This window comes from Humulus lupulus, chromosome 7, assembly GCF_963169125.1.
Source record: "Humulus lupulus chromosome 7, drHumLupu1.1, whole genome shotgun sequence".
NCBI lineage: Eukaryota > Viridiplantae > Streptophyta > Magnoliopsida > Rosales > Cannabaceae > Humulus > Humulus lupulus.
This window is the reverse complement of record NC_084799.1, coordinates 149,956,548-149,983,736: the sequence shown is the minus strand read 5'-3', so window position 1 is coordinate 149,983,736 and position 27,189 is coordinate 149,956,548.

The window sequence follows — 27,189 nt, the reverse complement described above, 5'->3', positions numbered from 1 at the left end:
ATGACTTTACTGACTTGGCGGATAACCCCACTATACGGCTGCATGGGGAATCCGCCCTCACAAGGCCTTGTACTGAGCCATCGAGCTATCTGTGGGGTCATGATCCCTGGGTGGCCTCCGCGGCCCAAAGAATACTCACCTCCCGTGCCAAAGGGGTAAACTCCGCTAAAACTCGATGACTTTACTGACTGGACGGCGAACCCCACTACACGGCTGCATGGGGTCCACCCTCACAAGGTTTCCCTTGACAGTCACAAACATTACACATGCATTCATGATAACTTTACTGCACTAAGCGCATTCAAACCCGATATATGGGTACTATCATGTGCATCCAACCATATAATCACACACATATATAGCATCTAGAATTTAACCAGCGGTATACAAACATGCAAACAATTCACTAGAATCACAACAAGCAAAGTTACTCTTGATGTATACTTCCTTACCTCTTGTCCTTAGCTTTCGTGAATTATGTCTTTGTGAGTATTTCCGATCGCGTTTAGACCCTATAATCATATTGGGACAATATGTCTTAGTTTATTCTTACTAAGATTCTAAAATATATAAGGGAATTTAAAAAAAACAAAACTGAAATTCCCGACCTTGGCCCAAACCCGAGCCCTTGGGGTAAAATGACCATAATACCCCTCTCAGAATCCCAAACTCAAATTAGAAAATTATTATTTCCAATAATAATTTTATCCTAGGCCATGTTCGAAATTGCAAGTCAAAACTCCAATTATTTCTTAAAATTCTGTTTTTCGATGCTCGAGTCCAATTCACAAGCCCCGAGCCCACCTCTTGGCCTTGAGACTTAAAATCAGTAATATTGTACTTCCTAAAATATTTTCTAAGTCCTTGAAAATATTTCGCAGATTCTAAGCCATCAAATCTAAATTTTGGAACTAGACCCCGAGCCTAGAATTTTCGTGAAGCTTAGGTAATAATTTCCGAGTCTTGCTCATAAATTATTAAACTTGTATATTGCTTAAATAAATTTTCTAACCCCGACCCTCAAAAATCAGGTCTTAGACTTTGGGTTCCCTAATCCTGAGCCTCGCGACAAAATTCCAAAGTTTTGGGACCAACTACCATCTTGGTCCCCTTTGGTTACCAATTTGTAACTATTTGTAACCAGCTGGGTCATGCCCACAACAAGCATGCACGTGATCCCATTCTCTTCAACCTCTCATCACCTATTCAGCCATGGCCACCCGAACCAAGTTTTCTCACCATGGCAGCCATGACCTCACTCCCTAGACCACCATGCTCATCACTTCGGCCACCGATAGCACCACCATCACCACCACCGGCCTCCACGCGTGACCACCCAAAGTGGTATTTCCCACGCACGGCCAGCCCCACTACAATCTCTAACCATCATCAAAACATCCCAAACCTCAAGATCACTCATATTAAACTATCCCCAATTTCTTGATGAGTGTTTCTAATCCCAAAACAATGATTAAAACCATACATAACAGTCCACAAATTCATCACCATCCTAAGAAACAAAAATGAAAAATCGGAAACGTAAAACTACGAAGGAAATTTATGAATATATACCTCTTACTGTGGCCGGTTCTTGGTGTGTTCTTTCTTTTCCTCTACTTAGTACACAACACTATGAACACAACAAAACCATTTGACATGAATTTGGTACTCATAATCTAAGAGAAAAATCAACGCAAATGTATGTTCGGACTTACGTTTTTCTTCTGACTATTCATGTACCGAATTCCCAATAACTCTTCCTTCTTCCTCTTGCTTTCTTCTACAATCAAAACATAGGCTCTAAGGACGTGTCTAAGGACTGTAACCCAAAGAAAAACCAAAGAAAACTCACCTTTGATTCCTCCTTCTTGGACCCGAAGTGAACATACGAAACAAGAACACAATGTGTTCTCTGTCTCTAATCTTTCACAGTTATCCTCTCACGTTCAAAAATGGCTAACACTAATGAAGAAAGACAACGGTTCTAATTCCCTCCCTTGAACCCTCTAATAACTGCCATGGATATTCAAAAATTCCACTAAGTCGAACTCATGCATTTGTTCAAAAATACATTAAACTATAGCTAAAAATAATTAAATAAAAACTATAGTCTAAATACCATAATGTCTCACTTTAGCTTAAATTTATGTTTATGATTTTATGTGAATCCTTTCAACATAAAATCATAACTTTAATCCCATAAAATTCTTCTTGAATTATTCATAGACTCTTGGTGAATAAGTCACAAAATCATAATCTAAAATAATTCTAAGATTTTACGTGGATTCCAAACACGTAAAATCATATACTTAAACTCTTTGAGTAAGATGTCCATCTTAGATTTATTTCACATCTAAATCCGCACACTATGGTCTCAAGCGATCAACTCACATTTCTTTAATTAAAATAATATTCACCAAATATTATTTTAATTATTATTCATACTCTTAAAAAAAATTAATTCACAGAATAATGTTTACATAAAACACAATAAACAAATAAAAAAATTCCGGGTTATTACAATATGCCCTAGTTCAAGCTCATTATATTGAGAAAATGCTTGACAAGTTTGTTCATCTTGATATCAAAGAGGGAAACACACCCTTTGATTCAAGTGTAAAGCTTGAAAAGAATGAAGGGAGAGCGGTGGCTCAACTAGAGTATGCAAGTGGAATTGGTAGTTTAATGCATGTCGATCGTTGTACTAGAGCGGACATTGCATTTGCGGTTAGTAAACTAAGTATGTTTACTAGCAACCCAAGTATCATACATTAGAAGGTCTTTGAAAGAGTATTTAGACACCTTAAAATGACCAAAGAATTATGCCTCCAATATTATAAGTTTCCTAAGGTTGGGTGTATTGCATTTGCTCTATTACCGGCGCAAGTTGGATATCCGGTGTATGAGATAATCTCTCTACAACTGGTTGGGTGTTCACCCTTGGTGGGGGTGTGGTTTCTTGGGTTTCATGTATATGTCACTCAACCATGGAGTCTGAGTTTGTAGCTCTAGCGGCAATTGGGAAAGAGGCCGAGTGGCTAAAAATCTCATGTTGAAGATACCAAAAACTGCAGTTGTTAATCAATGATTTTGATACATTGAGATCATTAAGCCACTTTGATTAGAGCTTACAACAAAATTTATAATGGGAATTCTAGACATATAAGTCTAAGACATGACTATGTGAGAGAATTTATTGATAAGAGTATCATATAAATTTAATATGTGAAATCATGTGAGAACTTAGCGGATCCGTTTACCATACCTCTTGGGAGAGTTTTGGTTATTTCTACAAATAAAAGGATGGGACTAAAACTCCTTGACAAATAGATTTCCCAATTATAGAAACCGAACTTAAAACTTGTTTACATCGAGCGTAGAGTTCAATGGGTAAGAACAAGTCATTTGATAAGGGAATAGTTTCAACGTTAATAACTTAAAGGTCTCATCAAGGGTGAGTTAATGTTTGTTGCTACCGATGTGAAGGTTAAGCCTAGGGCTTTTAATGAAATCGAGTTAAAGAGCAACAAGCATCTCTAAAGGTAGCAAATATGTTGTAAGAATTTCACCTATGTGAACCTAGAGGTGGGTCGCCTCTCAAGAGAGTAGGAGTTTTCTCTTAAGATAGTTCATGAATGGATCTAGCAAACGGCCATTAATAGTGCTAAACGCGAACAGTGGGAAATACATAAGTAATCATATAGAGGTCTGTGAGACATTACCGTTTTTTATCACTAGGAATGTTGGGTTCATTCTTTTAAGAATACCTTAGCATTTCAATTTAAGCTTTGTAGTGTTTTCACTAAGGTAAAGTTCAAACCCAAAGGTACTTTACTTTATGCACTAATATCATTGGCTAGAGAAGTGAGGATGTATTTAACCAAGTGGGGGACTGTTGAGAATGGTTAAATACATAGTGGAATTGTTTAGGCACGAAGAGGTGCTAAAACAATAATGATTTTACAAAAGTCAACATGTGAAAGTTGACTTTTGATATAGGCATTTATAAATTATCTTTTTGGGTCCAAAATATTTATTTGGAGTATATAAGAGTACCCAAGATGTTTGGGAGCATTTGGGGGTGTTTTGAGACATATTTTGGAGTGCAAAGTCAGGAACACATAATTTAGCCTGGTGTTAGGAGATGCATTGCCTGGGCCGTTATTGCATGTCCGTACGATTACATAATTTAGCTCCAAAATCTAAATTTAAATGCTCTAATTTCATTGGTTGAGTCTAATGAGGGTCCTATACTATTTAAGAAGTTTATATGAGTTAATTGGTGACTTTACAACTCACCTCTTTCTCTCTCCCTCTCTAGCTCTAAGATTACTAGTTTTATCCAAGATCTTCACCAAGAAAGTTTGGCTTGTATGAAGGATCAAGGCTTGTGTGTCCCAAACTCATTCCATTGTTTTAGCTTCAAGCATTTCCATAGAGAAGGGTAGGAATAGAGATTTTTGGACAACAAATCTACATTTGTGTCAAGCCTTGCAACTTTTGTGTTTCACATAAAATCATAGCTTTGCGATTTTATGTTCTAAGGGTTGTTCTTCAAGAAAAGGTCTACTCTAAACTTTTATCTCATTGTTTTTATGTAACTTTTATTCTACTATCATTAAAGGTCGATTACTTGTATATTTTGTCTTGAGTTGTATCACAAAACGTGGGTTGTTTATATAGCCTAACCCCAACATTTAGGTAGTTAGCCATAAAAAAATGGGTATTTAACAGTAACAAACTAAAATGATTGGGTATTTTAGCCTCAATTTACCATAAAATAAATAATTTAGAGCATAAAAGAAGTACATTGAATTTTTACGTGGTTCAGTAGTTAAATCTACCTAGCCCATCAGTCACTCTTATTAAGATGATCTCCGTCAAAGTCTAAAGGCAATTTCATAGAGTTTTATTACCTATTTTGTTTGTAAAAAATACAAGTGATCAATCCTAGGTATTTATAGATTGGGTTCAGATTCTCTTCCCATAATTTTAGGGAAGTTACATAACAATACACATATTTAAATTTGAAATATATTGAATCCCTAAGGAATTATTTTGATCAAGCTAATATATAAACCAATTCAATAAATATAGGCTTTAATTACTCAAATGTGGCCTAACATCTTAAAGACACGCTTTCAATCCTACCACCATGATCTTCGAGCTGACACATGAAATGTTGGCCGAGCCAATAGCTATCAGCCTTTTGAGGTCAGCCTCTTGCTACAGCCTGGACCTTTTGAGCTAATCCTTCATTTCGATCCAAAATGATTAAGTGACATCAGAAATATTAATACATACAATCGAACTTAATTTATTATTTCTCGAGCCTACATTTTGAGATATTTTATCCGTCTCAAAATTTGGGGTATAACATTTTGCCCCATCAAAATTGTATTCTTGAATCACTGAGAAAGAAACTTTTGAACTTCTCCATTCGAGAAACGTGCCCACCTACCACACTTGAGTGAGTATATGTGTCACCTTGTGAAAGGGTAATCATAGTACTCGAGTATTGTCCTTACTGCTCACATCCTTTCACTTGCCTCATTACCACCATTTTTTTAGACTAAATTTGATCCATTGGATCAAAGGCAAATATAATCTGAGGGCTGTGATTCATCAAGGGTTTTTCTCCTTCATCATTCACTCTCAAAATTTGCATGTTTTCTCATCCAAAAAAGGAAAAACTAGACCTTGTTTCATTCTTCGATTATCCCCTTTTCAATGAAGAATTCCCATGCATTTCGTTGTACAAGTTGATGCAATTTTCATTGTGATTTTATCACCAACTCCCTTCGTGTAAGTTTCTACAGTCTTCTCTCCGTTTTGGTCAAAAAACTAGCGTCTGCTATTGTCATTTTTTTTCTCTGATGTTATTATTCTTGAGGTGTTCTTGAGAATGCTAATGAAAAATGCATTTTGTTCTGATTTACATAAAGAATCACCCATAAAAATGGTTCTTTTTTTATATTAGGCAATAGATTATAGGTGTCGTGTACTTCAAGAAATAGGGTATTAGTATTAGGGTTTTCCTTTTCTTTTTCTTACACAAACATATAAAAACCTCATTTTCCCCTAGAAAATTCGGATAGCCCAAAAAGGAAACTAACCACCTATTATCGGTAGGTGCACCTCGTTATTTCGAGCCTATCTTGGCTTGAATTTTTCGAGACAGAATGTTTTGTTATTTCGAGCCTCTCTCGGCTCGAATTTTGAGATTGAACGTTCCAATTATTTTTATTTCTACTTTTTAGTGAAGCGCCCTCACCTATTTCTTTATTGTTAAATGTTGCAGTACTCTTCTAAGAAGAATTCGTGGGATTCCTCTGATCACGCCATACCTTACCAAGATCCATCCCCTCGAGCTGAATCCTCATTCACTTTTAACTAGAGACACATTCGAGGGGATGAAGATTCCAGTGAACGTCGATATTTGAGCTCTTTTTACTGACATCAAATTACCGATTTCCAAGAGGGAAAAAAGAAAAGGCTTCGGTTTGCGGTTTATCTCGAGCACAACCCTATTCCCCGAGCCTTACCCTTAGACCGATCCTTATCGGTTTCTTTAGCTTTTTGCCCCAACAAGCTTTCCTTCAAACTAATGGAAAGTTCTTCGAGTCGACACTCTCAGTCTCACTCTGAGCCTGCTCCTCCCAAAGTATCCTCTCTCCTGACTACAAAATTAGAATTCTTCTAGGCCGACTTTTACAAAAGCTTGGTTAAAACCACGAGGTAGGTTTTTGATATCCTATCATCCCATGGCCTCCAAATATTTTACAAAATGTGTGTCGAGCTCCATATAATGAAGAGAAGAGTAGTTATGCGACAGGTGAGCACAAGCCTGACCGTGCATACAAGCTCGCGACATGGAGTCGTGAGCATATGAAGGATGGGCATTGTTGTCCCTGAAAAAATTATTTTAAGAAGTTTACCGACTGGGTTGGTATTTCTCCATTCCAGCTCCAAACCAACTTGTACTGAGTTTTGGCGGCATTGAAGTTGCTATATTTCTAGATGAACTGGCAGGAGTCGTCCCCTTATGGGATCTTGTATCTCTTTTGTCTAAACAGTAACCCAGCTCAGAAGCATGGTGGAGATGGGTTTTACTATTTTTTAGGCTATCCCAGGGAAAGGAAGCTCTTCGAAGATATCCCCAACCACCCCCCGAATTTCAAAAAACAATTCTTTTGGACCACTGGCCTCGACCCGTCCAAGTTCTATACTTTCCAGAGAATACGTAAGTAGTCGTTATAGTTTTTGGAATTTTTTTCTCAATCTTTAGATCAACAATTTATTTTCTTTCACTTACTTGCAACAAAATTTGAACGTCCTGACCCTACCTCGGACATGGTAGACAGGCAAGCTGAGATGGTTAAGCTCCCTTAAGGCAAGAGTTATCTACTTCACGAGGATAAGCTTCACCTTTGTGGTCTACTCGGTGAAGGTGAGACCACCGATGATGATGGGATAAAAACATTCGCCACCCAGGAGGAAGTCCCCATTCCAGACTCTTTCGAACCTACTAGGAAGAAGTAAATAGTAGGTTCGAGGTTAACCTTTTCCATCACCTCCTCCCCAAATGAGTCGTCCGACTCAGGGAATGAAGCTCAAGACGAAGCATCTCTGAGCTCAACTGAAGGAGGTAAAGTAATTTTGACTCAATCAGGATGGTCTCCCACACTTCTTGCATGAGAACACAATATTTTTATATCTTTCAATAACCCTGATCATAACTTTAAGACTTGGTCGGGGGTAAATAATATACTACATAGGGATGACAGCTTCCTATCGTAATATCAAGTCATGTATAGTATAAATGAGTTATGGGATGGTATAGGGTCACAAAAATTATGTGGCATCCTCCCACCGGCCTCCCACCACATTCGAGCATCTTCCCACAAAACTTACGTGCCACAAGCTACTCCATCATTGCCTTTCATTCTTATATATATCCAAAGACGAGGCTAACCATGCACGTCTACTGCTCAGTTCTAAATGGGTCCAAACCTCCCTCAGAGATTGGAGTTAACACTTCTAGAGTCTTTCATATAGTAATTCCCATATATTTCCACCATTAAGTTAAGTCATAACTGGTGCCCTTAGTGCCAACCCTCACAAGGCAGTGTTCCCTGATGGAACCCCACTATCTCAATCATCTAATCTCTTCCTTTTGCCTTTACGATCCTGTCTGTATGTCAGCTACCACCTGCCGCCGATCCCAGGGCCAGTGGATGATTCTAGCCTCAACCACCATCATTCACACCGCCTGCCTCAGATACACAACCTCCAAATCTATCTACAGCCAACAACCTGGCCTACCAACCCTGATACTCTTATACAACGCTAAACAAAAGCAAGGCCAATTAACATAATAGCTAAAAGATACACTGTAACGACCCAAATTTACTAATAAGGCTTAAGGGTCTTGATTAGCGTGTTGGGAGGGCATAACTGGATTATATTTGATTTAATAAATAAAAGAATGTTATGTGATTACTTGGATATCTGTGATGCATGACTATGTGTATTAGTATGTATGTAGGCCCTGATTAGGTTAGAAGAGCATATTCGTAATTTTGGCCCGTTGAGGGCATAACTGTATATATCTGTGATAAATTGTTGAGACCACATTATTATGTGGATATATTTGTAACTTGTGACTCGAGGTGGTCCTGGTGAGCGGTTTAGCGAAAAAGTCACGGCGGGGATTCATACCCAGCTCGGGGCGAGCCTGGGGGTATTTCGGGGAATTTAGGAAATATATATTGGAGTCTATTTTGATATTGAGAAATATAATTGGTGATTAGTTAGGTGTCGGGAAGTAAGAGGTAAATATTAGAGACATTCGAGGAATTAGCGGGAATTGTGTATAATGACTAAAATGCCCTTAAGATGTTTAAAAGCTTAGTTACAAATGGGAGGGCAAACTGGTCATTTGTGTTAAAATCAGGGATAAGGATTATAACGCTTTATGCCTTAGTGGAATGTGTAGAAGGCAGTAGAGGTCTGAAGAAAAGAAAAGAAGGAGAAAAGAAAGAAGGGAAAACCAGGGGTTTTCTCTCTCACGGTTTAGGCTTCTCTTCACCAATTCTTCTGGAAAATTTGGAGCTAAAATCCAGAGAAGGCTTAGGCTGAGATTCAACACAAGGATCCTTGGTTTGGCTTAGGGAATTAGCAGAGGTTATTCATCATTTGAGGTAAGGTTTTGAGGTTGTTATTCAGTTCTTGGTTTTGGAATTGAATTGGTTATCTAAGCTGATTTTCTGTGGGAATTCTAGGGAATTAAGCCTAAGGATTTGAGGAGATGAAGGCTAAGGAAGTGTGGAAGATAACCTAGGTTGAGTTCATCCATCAAAGGTAAGAAACTCTAGTTTTAAGTTCTGTGATTTCTGTTGTTCAGTTGAGTTCTTGAGCTTCAAATTCAGCCATGGTGATTTCCTTGTGTTTGGGGTGCATGTGATTGAAATATTTGTGGTTAGGTTGTTTGGGGTGAGTTGGAGATGTTGGTAGGCTTGTTTTGGGGTATGGTAGAGGTTTGGTTGAGTTTTGGAGGGTTTTGGCTCAAGGAGGTTCGAAGGGGAAAAACCTATGTGTTGTCTGGCTGTGACTAGTGTTGTAGCCCTAGCTTTAGGGCGCTATAGCACTAGGCTTGGGTGTCTGGGAGCCTGATGGCTCTGTTTGTAGTGCTGTAGCGCCCACTTTAAGGCGCTGCAGCGATACCCTATTCCCAGAAATGGGTTTTTGGGTTATTTCTTGGGGTTTTTGCCCAGGGGCTTGAGGTTCGATTCCACCACCCCGTTTGGTGGAATTAGCGCATCCCGAGGGCTCGGGATTGGTCCCGAGGCTAGGTTTTGGATTTGAGGTTTGGTGATGATTCTGATCTATAGCTGTGACTAGGTGTACGCAAGGGCTCGGACAGGATCGTGCTTGAGGATTGAATTAAACAAAGCTATTGGAATCTAAAGGTAAGAAACTGCACCCGTTTATGTGTTGATGATGGGACTAAGAGCTCCCTATGCATGAATTGTGTCATAGATGGTATATTTTAATATTTAATTACGATATTTATGAGAATAATTGAGCTGTTAGTATAATGAATCGATTTTTTTTTGTTTATGAAAGAAGAAGAGAATATTCTCCTCCTTAAAATGTGGGAAGTTGATGATGGTTGCCAAATTCAAATATAAATTGATTAATTAATTTTAAATTTAGAAAATTTAACTATATTAATTTAATTGTTTAATTGCCAATGAAATTGTTAATTGATAATTTTGGGAAATAAGACATTTATATCCTAATTCAAAATTAAGAAATTAAATTGTTCGTTTTCTTAATTTTGTTATTGGGAACATTTGACAAATACATTGTTTATGAAACAAGATTATTAGTATACATTATTAAATGAAAAATATTTTATTTATTGAAATCAAATATTGGTTTAAGAAATCACTAATAAGATTAATAATTTATTTTCATTTAGAAAAATAGAAATTTTTGAACACCTTAATTGGAGTCAAAATTTAGTTTATAGAAACTAATTAATTATTAGTTAAATATAATTTTCATAATTATAACCCCAATAATTATAATTATAATAATAGTATAAGAAACTATTTATTATAAATAAATATGATTATGAATTATTTTCCCAAAATTCGATAATAGTTTTGGAAGCTATTAGTTATTAATTAATAATTTATGAAATTATTATTTTAATAACAAAAGTTTACAAACTTTTGATAAAATGCTAATTTTGAAAATTAGGTCATCTCATTAGGGTTTGAGTGTGCAATTGTCCAGGCCCACAACAAAGAACGAAGCCCATTGAGATTACAAGAAGCTTTGAAGCCCAAGGAATGTCTCGGTGTATTTTTGTAATTTCGTTTAACAAAGGGAACTCGGTCAATAACCTAATTTTTAATTATATTTTATTATTTATAATAGTTTTATATTATTTCTTCACATTCCATATAGAATAGGAACCGCCCACTCATTGCATCATTAAAATGACATGCTATGTATGAATGTTAATTTTATTATTAACATGTCTCCTAGGATAGAAAAGTAGTATAGTTCTTTTATACAATAAATGGATACAAATGATGTGAATTAGATTTAAGTAGTTAAATTGGATAATGTCACATTAATAACATGTCTATATTACCTTTATATTTTTTTTATTGTTATTTATGAGTTTAATACCTATGAAAAACATAGTTTAGAATTAATTAGTAATTGTTCTAAATTTGATAATCTTAGAATTTTAAGAGTTAAAATTTGGATTTACATAAGCGATTTAGATTTAATAGTTAAACTTTGGTAATAATCACTTAGTAATTAAAATATGAGATATTTTAATAGAAAACCTTTTATTTCCAAAATAGTGAGTGGGAGAAGGTTATAAAGCACTATAACCTACGATCTCTACTATTGGTTGAAAAATGTTGGTTCTAGTCAGGGCCTCCAGACGGCATTGCTTTTGTCCTCCCTTTCGGAAGGTGTTTTTGCTAGGATTTTAACAGGTAGAACTCTTTACAATAGGGTTTTAAGATGTATTCCATGTTTGACCTATCCTATCGACGACACTCATGGGATAAGTCAAGAAATCTGAAATAGTAGGTTATACCCACGAAAAATATATCCACCCTAGCTGGATATATTTTTTACCAAAATAATGGTAATTGTTTATTATAAAGATATCAAATATTTTGATATAATAACAATTGAGAGCATCTTATTTTAACTAGCAAGTATTTTACCTATCCTATCTACGACACTTACTTGTGTTGGTTATCTCATCGTTGTACCTATATGAATAGGTTTTTGTAAGCATGCATCATGTTTATTTTTTTTATTTCCTTGTGCGAATACTATGATTTATGGTGTATGAGTGTATGGTTGTATTTATTATTATTTTTTTCTTTTGTTTAATTACAGTAATACAATGACTGGAGGAAACTCTAATATGTCAATTCTTGCTAATGACAAATTAACAAGTAATATTAAAAAGTGGAAAAGTAACAAGAATCTATTGTCAATAACTGAGCACACAACTCAGAAGCCTAGCATTAACAAAGGCAAGGGCAAAGAAGTTGCCCACTCCAACTACAATGGGAATTGTTCATACTATCATACAGATGGGTATTGTAAGATGAACTATAAAAGGAACCTCGAGGAGTTAAAGAACAAAAAGGAAAGTAAATCTTATTTGTTGGACATTGAGGCTTGTTTAGTGGAAAATAATTTTTATACCTGGATAGTTGATTCAGGAGCCACTAATCATGTTTGTTCTGATTTGCAAATGCTTAGCTCTTGGAGAGATCTCCAAGAAGGGGAGTTCACACTGAGAATGGGGACAGGGGCTTTTGTTTCTGCAAGAGCAGTGGGAGAAGAAAATTTTTATTTTACTGAAAATAAAATTTTATCTCTAAAGGACATCTATTTTATTCTTGATTTTAAAAGGAATTTAATTTCTGTTTCAAAATGTTTAGAACAATGCTATTCTATTTCTTTTAATAAGAAATTTGTTATTATTTCAAAAAATTGTTCACATGTTTGTAACGGAAACCTAGAGGAAGGTCTATATGTGATAAGATCTGAATGTCTTCACTACTCAATACTAAAATGTTAAAATCTGAACAACCAAATCCAAAAGGACAAAAAGTACCTTAAGACGATGTGTATCTTTGGCATTTAAGACTAGGTCATATTAACTTAGATAGGATTCAAAGACTAGTTAAGGACGGGCCTCTAAGTGAGTTAAAGGTCAGAACTCTACCAGTTTGTGAATCTTGTTTAGAAGGAAAAATGACCAAAAGACCTTTCTTCTTTAAAGATGTTAGAGCCAAAGAACCTCTCGAGTTAATTCACTCAGACGTTTGTAGTCCAATGAATGTACAAGCTCGAGGTAGTAGGCATGTGTGTATATGGGGATGTACAACACATGTGCTAAAAGGGGTAAGACCGGGAAGTTGGAAGCTAGATCTGAAGTATGTTTATGTGTTGGATATCCAAAAGGCACTAGAGGAGGTTACTTCTATAGTCCGACAGAAAAGAAAATATTTGTATCGACAAATGCTACTTTTATGGAAGAAGACTGTATGAGGGACTTCAAACCTCAAAGTAAGGTTGTACTTGAGGAATTACTTGGTGATAAAATCACACCAAAACTGACTTTAGAAGTTGGAACATAACAGATCACAATAAAAAACTAGGACACTACAGTAGTCCGTCGTAGTGGGAGAGTTGTTAGACAACTTGTTCATTACACAGGGTTTGGAGAAGCATAAGTTGCAATATCTGTTGACAATGTTGATGACCCATTGAAATTCCGTCAAGGGATGAATGATCTTGATAAGGAACAATAGCTTGAAGCTATGAAGCTCGAGATGGAGTCAATGTACTCCAACTCAGGCTACACATAGAAAGAAGGTTTGGATTATGAAGAAACATTTTCTCCTATGGCCATGCTAAAATCCATCAGGATCCTCTTATCCATTGCCAATCCTTTTGACTAAGAGATGCAAATGGACGTCAAAACAACATTTCTGAATGGCCACCTTGATGAAAATATCTTTATGGTACAACTAGAGGGTTTCATAGAATAAGGCATAGAGCAAAAGGTTTCCAAACTGCAAAGGTCCATTTATGGACTTAAGCAAGCGTCCAGATCATGGAAAATAAGATTTGACCAAGCGATTAAATCTTTTGGTTTTGATCAAAATGTCAATGAGCCTTGTGTATACAAGCAAATTGATAAGGACAAAGTGATATTTCTAGTTTTATACGTAGATGATATATTACTCATTGGGAATGATGTGAATAAATTATTTGACGTAAAAGTCTAGCTATCCAACCAATTCCAAATGAAAGATTTGGGAGATGCAAGCCACGGTCTTGTGATACGATTAATTCGTGACCGCAAGAAGAAGCTGTTGGAACTGTCTCAAGCATCTTATATAGATAAAATACTTGTGAAGTATGTGATGCAGAACTCCAAGAAGGGAAACCTCCCATCTCTTCATGGTGTTCACCTCTCCAAGAACCAATGTCCTAAGACACCCCAAGAGGAAAAGGAAACGAGACAGATACCCTATGCCTCCGCAGTAGGAAGATTAATGTATGCAATGTTATGTATCAGACCTGACATTTGCTATGTTGTGGGTATGGTCAGTTGGTACCAGTCAAATCCAGGATTCGATCACTGGACAACAATCAAACACATTCTCAAGTATCTTAGGAGAACAAGAGACTATATGCTAGTATATTCCAGAGAGAATTGATTCCAATCGGATATACAGATTCTAACTTCCAATCTGACAAAGATTCTGGGACATCTATGTCTAGATCTGTTTTCATACTTGGAGGTGGAGCAATTACATGGAGGAGTATAAAGCAAGCTTGCATTGCTGACTCTACCATGGAAGCAGAATACATTGCTGCAAGCGAAGCAACTAAGGAGGCTGTATGGTTTAGGAAGTATTTGGGTGATCTGGAAATTGTTCCAAATATGGATAAATCAATCATTGTAACGACCCAAATTCGCTAATAAGGCTTAAGGGCCTTGATTAGTGTGTCGGGAGGGCATAACTGGGATTAGAATGAATGTTATTGATTTAAATGCGTAAATATATGATTAATTGTGTGTTTATGATAATTGATGATATTATATGATGATGTGATATAAATGTTTGAGATATATGCGAGAACCACATTATGATGTGGATAATTCTGCAGCCGACGACTCGAGGCGATCCTAGGGCTAGATAGTGGGAAAAGTCACAACGGGGTATTATAATTGACTTTGGACAAGTCAGGGGGATTTTAGGTATCAAGTAGTGATTTAGACTATCAGGTGATAAAAATAAATAATTGGAGATATATTTGAGGTTAGGATGTCTAGGCGGGATTATTGGGGGATTTTACCGTTTTGGCCTCGGGGACGTTTCCGGCACCCCGAGCTTTGGGATTAGTCTAATAATCTAAGGATATACTTGGAAGACTTAGAAAATACTAGACAGAAAAGTATAAACTGACCCTATCTCTCCTTCTCTCTCTTTTCTCTCTTAGCAAAGGAAAAACTACTGAAATTTGAGAGGGAACTGCTGGAATTGAGCTGTGTCTTTGGGAATTGAAGGGAATAATCTGGAGGATTAGCTCAGGAACTGATCAAGGTCTGAGCTAGTGCTAAGGTAAGTTTTGAATTTTTGTTTTTGGGGTTAGGAACTTAAAGAAATGGATGAGTTTTAAGTGGTTATGGTTTTGACATTCAAGGTGGAAATTAAGGCTTGGGACTTTGAAGATAGGTCAGGGGACTCTTGGAGAAACGATTCTACAGCTGAGGTAAGGTTTAATTTAAAGTTTGATGGTTGAATTTGAGAGTTTTCATGGCTGGTTTTGAGTTCTGTGGGTTGGAAATTTTAGAAATTAGAATTGGGATTTTAGTGAGTCTTAGGCTGGATTTCTGGTTGGATTGCGTTGTTTTAATCATTCTAATGTTGTTATTATTAATTGGTTTTGAGTTGGGGGCTTTGGGATAGCTTAAGGTGAAGTTTAGAGATTGAAAATGGTGGTTTTTTCTGGGTTTGAAGGGTCGGGCCGCGGCATGGTTCTTGGTGAGCCGCGGCCCTTCGAGGTTGTTGCATGCTGAGGAAGGAGGGCGGGCCGCGGCATGGTCCAAGCAATGCCCCGGCCCTTACCTGTTTTTGTGCCTGGGATGGCTCTGTTTGGGGGCCATGCTGCGGCATGGGTGGCCTATGCCGCGACGATTAAGGGATTTTGGGATTTTAAGATTTTAGGCTTGGGAATTTAGCCTAGGGTGCTCGGGGTTGAGTCTTTTACCATATTTGGTGAAGTTCAATGTTCTGAGTACTAGAACTTGGCTTGGAAACTCATTTAAGGTTGTTAATGGTGTCTTTCCTCATGGTTGTGACTAGGTGTTTAGCTAGGGCTCGAGGATCGGATCGCGCTCAAGGAGTATCGCCCGTAACTAATTCATCTGAAAGCTAAAGGTAAGAAAACTGCACCTGGTTGAATATATGTGACGGGACTAAGGGCTCCCTATTGTAAAAGCTTGAAAAGATGGTATTATGCCATGCGAGCCATTTAGTGAACCAACGGCCTAAGGGTGCCAAGGGTCTCAATAGCGCACAGGGCGCGGCTCGGCCACTGGTAGCCGAGGACAGCTTATTATGCACTGAGCTTGGTTTAAGCGGGCCAGAGTCAATGGGTTAAACAGAGGGTGCGGCCTAAGTCGTTAGCCCTGGATATTATGTGATATGAACAGTATGTGTGATTGAATATATCTTGCATTGGATTGTACATGCTGATTATCTGTTGTGGATTGTCTGATGGGTATACATGCTTACTGAGCTATTCGTTTGTTATTATTGTTTGAGTTATCTGTGATGTTTTCTTGCTGGGCCTTGGCTCACGGGTGCTACATGGTGCAGGTAAAGGCAAGGGCAAGTTAGATCAGCCCTGACTGGAGAGCTCGGCGAGCAGAATGTACATAGCCAGGTGCTCGGCCGCCACGGTTGAGGTCTAGGCAAGGACATGGAACCTAAAGACTGTCTGTTTTGCCTTAGTATGGCTAGTGGATACTCATGTACTTTTGGGAGTCTGTAAACTTATTTTAACTTTGTTTTGTATGGGATCCCTTGTTTACTACAGTTTAAATATATGAAATGAGTCTTTTGAGACCAAAACCTTTTTAACCATAGATCTTACATGTTTAGTGACACGTTATCAAATTAATGACTTGATTATCGAGTCCTGCACCTTTATAAGTACACAGTGTAACGGTCTTGGTTATCGAGGGCGTTACAATCATACTCTACTATGACAACAACCAAGCGGTTGCCAACTCAAAAGAACAAAGAAGCCATATGAGAGCCAAGAAAATAGAGCGTAAGTACCACCTTATAAGAGAGATAGTACACAGAGGGGATGCAATCGTTCAGAATATAGAATCGGCAAACAACCATGCTGTTCCTTTTATGAAGACGCTGCCTGCTATGAGTTTTGATAATCATTTCTTAGATTTAGGATTACACGACATGTCTCATCTACTTTAGGGCAAGTGGGAGATTGTTTGGATTTGTGCCCTTAAAGCGTATTTCTGTATGAAGAATTACTGTTAATTAAATAAAGTTAATATTTTGCACTCGTATTTGTATTTAATTATACATGCCATTTATCATGAAGATCCAATATTATTGATGTGGTCTTGAATTAAGTATATGTATAATGATATATATACAAGATGATTTAATTCAAGATAATAATATAAAAATTGTCTGTAATCACTAAATAAAGTGGGTGCTTTAGTTAATAAAGATTATGAGTACCGTCTATCTTCTGTTTAAGACAGAACAGTTTATCCAGACTATTAAGTGTAGCGACACAAAGAGATAGAGGTACCATATACAATATAGATTGTATTGGACTGAGACAAGATGAAAGAAATAACTTTTGTAATCTCTGATAAAATATAGAAGTTCAACATTCATCAATCGATGGTCGTTTGAGACTTAACCTTAATCCTAAAATGAGTAATGAACTCCTATTTGTGGTTTTATGACTTTTGACTTACCGGGTAAGGTTCAATATTCCTACGACCGAGTTCATGATATCTTGAATGGAATCTTCTCCTTACTTAAATGAATGCAGAATAGTTGTTCCTTTTAGTGTTTCCTGACTTGAACATAGAGCGCTCAATTTCTGTTAGAGAACAGGAATTTCATTCTATAATTAAATTTATAGAATAATGTTCATTAGAGGATCAATGGAACTAATTGATAAAGTCGTAATTAGAGAGGTTAACAGACATTAAGACCTAGATTTAATTATGAACAACTAGCAGTGAGTCATAACTCATGCAATGAATAAATCAATGGACGACTTTATAGTTATAGCTTCTAATAATATAACACTGTAGTTTTGTGAGTTCAACTATGAATTTCTAGTGGAATAATTCATAACTAATAAATTAATTAATGGAACTAAAAGTTAGTGAAATTAATTAAATTATTGGAGCTTAGAACTACGGGTCCATACTGTCCACATATTAGCTCGATAGCACAGAGGTAAGATTTTTGTATTAAAATGAAATAATTAAAAATAATAAAGTATTATTTTTAATCTCAAAAATTAATATTATTTGTGAAATTATGTTTAAAATATTACTTATGAAATAATATTTAATGGAAAATAAAATTATATTAATAATTTTGTGAAATTAATTTTTATGGAAATTAATTTAATCATATTTAATTTTGTGATATAATTGTATACAACATAAAATAATATGATAAAGGCCCAACAAATAGCATTTTATAGAGATAAAATACCACAGGGCCTAAAGCCATGTAGTTGGCGCCAACCACATTCCAAATGGACTATGACCCACGTAGAGGCCCAATGTGATTAGGGCTAGATCTTCTTTGGATTGTTATATTAATATAACATAACATCATGAGAAAGATACATCAGATGCAAATAACATTATTTTCCAAGAGAGAAAAAATTGTGAGAAGAGCACTATATCACGTGTAGGGATTCAAAAGTGTGTTCTTGTGTATCCTACCAAATAGCATAGACATCCACTAGTCTCCTTCTCTTTGTGCGAGCAATAGTATGGAAGATGGTGGGTTAGGAGGCGAAGATGCTATTTGATGTACACGTGTTCTACATCTAGAAAAGGTATTTGTAAGTTTCTATTTTATTCAAATTCATGCGCATGAGAAAGATCCCATTCTAGTTATGGTTCCTAGAGTGATTCGTTCTTATGCTTTAATAATTGTTATTATCACATCAAAATATTATCCCATGCTTCCTCTGCACTATTAATCACATGATCAAAAACCAACACAGCGATGGTATTCGCACTGAAAGTGTGGCAGCATTATTTGAATAGAGAGAAGTGCAAGATATACACCGATCACAAAAGATTAAAGTATTTCTTTATCCAAAAGGACGTAAATATGAGAGAGAGGCGTTGGCTAGAGTTGGTAAAGGATTATGACTATCACATCCTTTATCACCCAGGGAAAGCCAATGTAGTGGTAGACACTTTGAGCCGAAGGGGCCCAAGATAGTTGTTTAGCTCAAAGCAGATATCGAAGGAATTGGGAGAAGATATGACCAAAGCAAGGAAAGAATTGGTAGTGGGCTAGTTGGCCAATATTACTTTGCATTCTACCCTATTGGAGAGGATAAAAGAGGGCCAGATGGGTGATACACGGTTGCAGGAGATTGGAGGGGATTTCCTAGCTGGAGTAGCTGAGGATTATTCCATTTTGGAGACGGGTTTGCTGAGGTATGAGGATCGGATCTGTGTTCTGATGGATATGGGTATCAGACAAGAGGTTCTCGATGAATCTCATATTACACCATAATCATTACCTCTAGGCACCACAAAGATGTATCAGGATCTACGGTCGTTATACTGGTTGTCTGGGATGAAGAAGGACGTGGTCAATTACGTAGCAAAGTGTTTAACCTATCAGCAGGTGAAGGCTGAACACCAGTGAGCACCAGGGTTTTTATAGCCTTTAGGTATTCCTGAATGGAAATGGGAAGACATTACCATGGACTTTTTAGGAGGCTTACCCAGTTTGGTGGGGCAACATGACTCGGTATGGGTGATAGTAGACAAATATACCAAGTTAGCTCACTTCGTGCCAGGGAGGACAACCTATACTGTGGACTAGTATGCGGAGTTATATGTGAGGTAGATTGTATGTCTCCACGGGGTTCTAAAGTCTATAGTATTAGATCGGGACCCCATATTTACTTCCATGTTTTGGGGTGGTTTGTAGAAGGCTGTAGGGACTCAGTTGAAGTTCAGTACAACCTTTCATCCTCAGACATACGGGCAGTCTAAGAGGAAAATTTAGATATTGGAGGACATGCTTAGAGCTTGTGTGTTAGACTTCGGGGGGTCTTGGAGTAAGTACCTCTCGTTGATTGAATTCTCGTACAATAATAGTTATCAGTCAACGATTGGAGTAGCTCCATACGAGATGCTATATGGAAGGAAGTGTAGATCGCCCCTTATTTGGGATGAGATGGGAGAAAGGAAGTATTTGGGACTTGAGATGGTTCAGAAGACTAATGAAGCTATTGAGAAGATCGAAGCTCGAATGCTCGCTTTGTTGGGTTTTTATGCCCTAATTAAAACCCAAATTCTTTGTAATCTCATTTTATTATCAATAAAAGAATAGAAATCATTTTTTGACTTGGTCAATAACTTTGCTCACATGTTTTATTTTCATGATTATTTGTTTAATATAAACTTCTATTAAATCCCGAGCATATAGCTAATCGTATTTATAGTGATGTAATCATAGTGGAATATAAATATGATTATATGTTCAAAATAAGTTAGTCCTAAGATTAGTCAGTGCACAATATTTACACTGACTTGATAATCTACGATATGATCTACTTACATATCACAGTGTTTTGTTCTTTCCAGAACATTAGCAAAGTAGAAAAGATCGGATGTATTTGTTACATCGGACAGGACCGTTATTGACAGTTGATAAGATAAGTAAACATACCGTTATTATCTATTCTAGTCATATCATATAGTTGACCATAGGTCAATTCAATCTCAATTCTGAGTGGTTAGTATTCTAACTGATTGTATTATTTGAGTTCTTTGACTTGTTCGTTACCAGCTTACCCTACGGACTAGCCCATACTTACATCTTGGGAACTCGGTAGTATGATTGAGTGGGAGTGTTAATCATAGATATGAACATCTATAACTTCTGATGAAGAAGTGAAACGATTGTTTCCTATTAGTTTGGTTCAAGGTGTTAAATGATAGAGATCTCATTTCAGTAATTAAATTAGTTTACTGAAATATCATTTACAAGGAGCTAAGTGTTTTAAGGATAAAATACAATGAGGGTAAAATGGTAATTTAGTCCTATCTCATTGTAGACCGTCTATAGAGGATTGAGTGACAATTATGGTTCTAACGATGGATAATTAATAGCGTATCTATATTTGTTATAGAGCATTCTATGAATTCAAGAGTGCAATTCCGAGTCTATAGTGGAGTCACGAGGAATTAATAAGTTAGTAAATTTATTTGATAGATTTATGATAACTTATTGGAGCTTGATTTCATAGGCCCATGGTCCCAAATGTACCTTGGATAAAATCATATAGATAGTCTCAATTAATTGATTTAATTATCAATTAGAATTATCAAAGTTGGCAAGTCAATTTTGGATAGTTTCACAGAGTTATGTAATTTTGAGAAGAAAAGAGAAATTATGGCAGATTTATTAATTAAAATAAATTGGTATCTAAATTAATAAATGATAAGTGAATTTTAGATTCACTTATTAGTGTCATTTTATATCTAATTTGTAGGTGTTTAGGGTGTTTTTGTTTGGTTTTATGCTTGTGTTGTGTTTGTGTAGGGTCCAAGGAAAAGTGGCGCGAAATTGGTACAAAACGGAAGTGAAACGAAGAAAAATGCAAAATTCATGAATTAGGGCTGCAGCCCCATATTCAGGGGCTGCATCGCTATTTTTGGGCTGAATTAGGGCTGCAGCGCCATCCTTAAGGGCTGCAGCGCCTGACTGAAACAGAGACTCGTTTTTGGCACATTTGAAGCGCAGCAGCGCCTGTTTATGGGGCTGCAGCGCCGGGAGCCGTACGGAAATCGTAAATTGAGATTTTTGAAGGGTAAAAGAGGGCTTTTTGCAAGGAATATATAAGGAAAAGTTTAATTAGGGTCTAAGGACGGTTTTTGGAAGAGATTAGACAGAGATTAGAGGCTCGGAGAATAAGAGGAGGCTAAACATCATCAAGATCATCACCATTACATCTAGTTTATTCCTTCTTCCTTTCATTTTTAGTTTTTTAATTATGAACAAGTACATTGTTATTATGTTTATGTTTATAATGGAGAACTAAACTCTTTTTGTGCTAGAGTATTAGATGAATCTATTGTGATTATTGAATTGTGGTTTCTATTATTATTTCTATGAAATTCTTCTCGTTTGTTCATATCTTCTTGATTTAATTTTATCATATTAATGTTTGGTCATCATTATTGTGAATTGAAATCTAGGGTTTATGCTTGAGAAAGATAAACATAGATTTGACATAGAGTGATTGTGAGATTCCTTGAACTCTATGAATTTGGTTTAGAATAACTATTGCTTAATGACGTCTTGATTAATTAATAGCGAATAGAGATATCATATTGATTAATTGAGATTAATTGCATATATGCTTGAGAAAGATAAATGCATTATATTATAATTCTAGAAATTACAAATGAGGAGAATTGATTAGAATAATAAAGAAACTATGTTCATAATTGAATAGTGAAAGCATTACTCTAGTACATTTGTCTTCTATTTAATCACTTTTCAAGAGCATAAGATTTGGTTATCTTGTTATTTCATATTCTTTATTTTATTGTTTGATTTATTTATTGACTTTTCTAATTAAAATTATAGACTTAATAGTAATAGTAATTAGTGAATTTAATATTTAATCCCTGTGGGTTCGACATCTTTTAATTTAAAACTATATTGCAATACACCGTACGCTTGCGGTAGAAAAATTCTGTATCAAGTTTTTGGCACCGTTGCCGGGGATTAAAATTAATTTTACTAATATTGAAACTTTAAGTCTTGATTTTAAATTAGATTTTTATTTATTTTGTTACTAACGTTATAGATTGTTCTTGTGTTCTCAGTATATGCGAACGACTAGGAGTTCTACACCTGTTGAGCCTCTGAATCCTGAAATTGAGCACACACTCCGTCAATTGAGATCTAAGAAAAGGACTAAAGAGCTTAATATGGACAACAACGGGGTGAACAACAATGGTGGCAATGGCAATAATAACAATCAACCAACTGCTGCTGGGGCTCCTCTTAATCCAGCGCAGCGGGCAGTGCGTGATTTTTGCATGCCTATTGTGAATGAGAATCTCACTGGAATAGCAAATCCAGCCATTGCTGCCAACAACTTCGAACTGAAACCTGCACTAATTAACATGGTGCAGCAAAATCAGTTTGGGGGTCTAGCTACTGAAGACCCTAACATTCACTTGGCCATATTTCTGGAGGTATGTGCCACAGTGAAGATGAATGGCGTTACTGATGATGCCATCAGATTGCGTCTCTTCCCTTTCTCCTTGAGGGAAAGAGCCAGGAGTTGGTTGCAATCTTTGCAGCCTGGAACAATTACAACATGGGATGAGATGGCAAGAAAGTTTCTGATTAAGTTTTTTTCTCCTTCCAAGTCAGCCCAGTTACGTAGCGATATTGGACAATTTTGACAGTTAGATCAAGAACCATTCTATGAGGCTTGGGAGAGGTTTAAGGAATTATTACGACGTTGCCCACAACATGGTTATCAAAATTGGATGCAAGTTCAGATTTTTTATCAAGGGTTGAACGCTCCAACACGAACAATAGTTGATGCTGCTGCAGGGGGTGCTCTATTAGCCAAGACAGCGGATGAAGCCTTCACTTTGATGGAGGAAATGGCCACCAACAGTTATCAGTGGCCTAATGAGAGGTCAGGCCCAAGGAAAGTTGCTGGGTTGTATGAAGTTGATCAAATGACAGCCTTGAATGCCCAAATTGCTGCTCTACAAACCCAAATGGCTGCTCTATCAGCGCATAATAATCCAACGGTTATGGAGAGTGTAGCAGCGGCTGCTGCAATGCAGGGGCAAGAAATGAGTCCAGAACAAGCCCAGTTTATGGCAAACCGCTCCTTCCCCAATAATTACAGAAGCAACAACATGCCTAATTATTATCATCCAGGATTGCGCAACCATGAAAATTTCTCTTATGCTAATAATAAAAATGTGTTGCAACCACCTCCGGGATTCAATTCTCAACCGCAACAAGAGAAAAAGCAGTCGTTGGAAGACATTTTGGGCACTTTTATTTTGGAGTCTAACAAGAGGTTCGGAAAAAATGAAGCAAGACTCGACAATATAGAAACCCATATGACTAACATGGGTGCTTCAATGAAGAAAATTGAGACTCAAGTGGGCCAATTAGCTAATGCGGTGAATTCGAATCAGAAGGGAAGGTTTCCTAGTGACACTGTGGTAAATCCAAAGGAATCCTGCCAAGCAGTTTCTTTGAGAAGTGGTAAGGTGCTTAAAGAGGGTGATGTTCAAGCTAGTTCAAAGGAGAAAGTTGAGCCAGTGGTACGAGAGGTAGACAAAGAAGAGCAAGCCAAGAAGCAGAGTGGAAGTGACCAGAATGACATGAAGAAAGATAGCCTTCCAGTGTATCAACCTCCCATTCCATACCCTCAACGATTTCAGAAGAAGAAATTAGATGAACAGTTTGCAAAGTTTCTAGAAATCTTCAAACGAATTCACATAAACATTCCCTTTGCAGATGCTCTTGAGCAAATGCCTAATTATGTGAAATTCATGAAAGAAGTTATGTCTAAGAAAAGAAGATTAGAAGACTTTGAAACTGTGAAGTTAACAGAAGAATGCAGCGCCATCCTACAGAAGAAGTTGCCTCAAAAGGTGAAAGATCCGGGTAGCTTTACTATACCATGCACTATTGGAGGGTCGTCCTTTGATAAGGCTTTGTGTGATCTTGGAGCGAGTATAAATCTGATGCCACTTTCAGTTTTCAAGAAATTGGGGGTAGGAGAGGTGAAGCCCACAACCATCACTCTTCAATTAGCTGATCGGTCACTTACTTATCCTAGGGGAGTGATTGAAGACGTGTTGGTTAAGGTGGACAAATTTATTTTTCCCGCTGATTTCGTGGTTTTGGATATGGAGGAGGACCATGAAATCCCCATTATTCTTGGTCGTCCATTCTTGGCTACTGGAAGAGCTCTTATTGATGTACAAGGTGGTCATTTGACGCTGAGGGTTAACAATGAAGAGGTTAAATTCAACATTTATCAAGCACTCCAGCAGCATGACAACACGAGCACATGTCACCGTGTGGATTCTATTGAGGTAGTAGTAGAAGAGACGATGAGAAAAGAATTATGTGCTGATCCTTTACAACACTGCCTTAATTCTAGTATTACTCAGGCTGATTTGAAAAAGGTGAATGGTGAGTTTGTGGGTGACGAAGTGGGTGAATGTGTGATGGCTCTCAGTGCTATTCCTTGTGCTAGTAGTATTAAAGTGGAAGAAACTCTTTGTCAAGCCAAGGAAGGAGAAGTCGAGAAGGAAGTGGTGGAAAAGAAAGATTTGAAACAACTCCCAGAGCATTTGCGTTATGAGTATCTAGGGGAGAATTTCACTTGCCCAGTGATCATTTCATCAAAACTCTCAGAATGTGAAACTGAAAAATTGCTAAGAGTTTTGAGGAAATATAAATCTGCCATAGGTTGGGAAATTTCAGATCTGAAGGGAATAAGTCCAACTGTTTGTATGCACAAGATTCTTTTTGAAGAAAATTATAAGCCTTCGATTGAGCATCAAAGGCGATTGAACCCAGCCATGAAAGAAGTAGTGAGGACAGAAGTATTGAAGCTATTGAATGCTGGGATCATTTATGCTATTTCGGATAGTAGTTGGGTTAGTCCTGTGCAAGTTGTACCAAAGAAAGGGGGAATGACAGTGATCAAGAATGAAGCCAATGAATTGATTCCGACAAGAACAGTGACGGGGTGGAGAGTTTGTATTGATTACCGGAAGTTGAACAAGGCGACTAGAAAGGATCATTTCCCACTTCCATTTATCGATCAGATGCTCGATCGTTTGGCTGGCTATACACATTACTGTTTCTTAGACGGCTATCCAGGCTATAATCAAATAGCAATCGCTCCTGAAGATCAGGAAAAGACAACTTTCACATGTCCTTACGGCACTTTTGCTTACAGGAGGATGCCTTTCGGACTTTGTAATGCACCTGCCACTTTTCAGCGGTGTATGATGGCCATCTTCTCAGATATGGTAGAAGAGATCATGGAGGTATTTATGGACGACTTTTCTGTTTTTGGGCCGTCATTTGACCAGTGCTTGCACAACTTGGCATTGGTCCTTTGTAGGTGTGAAGAGAAGAACCTTGTGCTGAATTGGGAGAAATGTCACTTCATGGTTCAAGAGGGGATTGTGTTGGGGCATCGAGTTTCAAAGGAAGGTCTTGAAGTAGATCGAGCCAAGATAGCCATCATTGAGAAGCTTCCTCCATCGGTGAACGTCAAGGGGATAAGAAGTTTTCTGGGGCACGCGGGTTTTTACAGAAGGTTTATCAAGGACTTCTCGAAAATCAGCAAGCCACTATGCAATCTCCTAGAAAAAGATGCTGATTTTGTTTTTGATGAAGAGTGTAGGAAGGAATTTGAGTCGATAAAAGAGAAGTTGGTGTCAGCCCCTATTATGAGTGTCCCGAATTGGAGTCAAGCATTCGAGATTATGTGCGATGCTAGTGATTATGCGGTAGGGGCTGTGTTGGGGCAGCGAAGAGAGAAGATTTTTCGAGCAATTTATTATGCGAGCAAGACTCTTGATGATGCTCAACGAAATTACTCAACCACTGAAAAAGAACTATTAGCGGTGGTGTTCGCATGCGATAAATTCAGACCATATCTCTTGTGTTCCAAAGTTATTATATACACAGACCATGCAGCACTGCGTTATTTGTTTGCAAAGAAGGAGGCTAAGCCAAGACTGATACGTTGGGTATTGTTACTTCAAGAGTTTGACATCGAGATTGTGGATAAGAAGGGGCAAGAGAACTTTGTGGCAGATCATTTATCACGATTAGAGAATAAAGATGTTGAATGTAAAGACTCGATCAAAGAATTATTTCCGGATGAGTTACTGCTGGCTGTATCAACAGAACTTCCATGGTATGCCGATATCGTGAATTATCTGGTTAGTGGTAAGTTACCTCCTGATTTTAATGCACATCAAAAGAGGAAATTGATTCATGATTGTAAATACTACTTCTTTGATGATCCATACCTGTTCAAAATGAGTACGGATCGAATAATTCGTCGTTGTGTACCAATGGAAGAGACTCAATCAATAGTAGAGCAGTGTCATTCGGCGCCTTACGGTGGGCACTTCGGGCCATCGCGTACAGCAGCGAAAGTTTTGCAATCGGGTTTTTATTGGCCTTCAATTTTTAAAGATTGTTACACTTTTGTCAAGACCTGTGATAGATGTCAAAGAGTGGGAAATATCTCGCAAAGAAA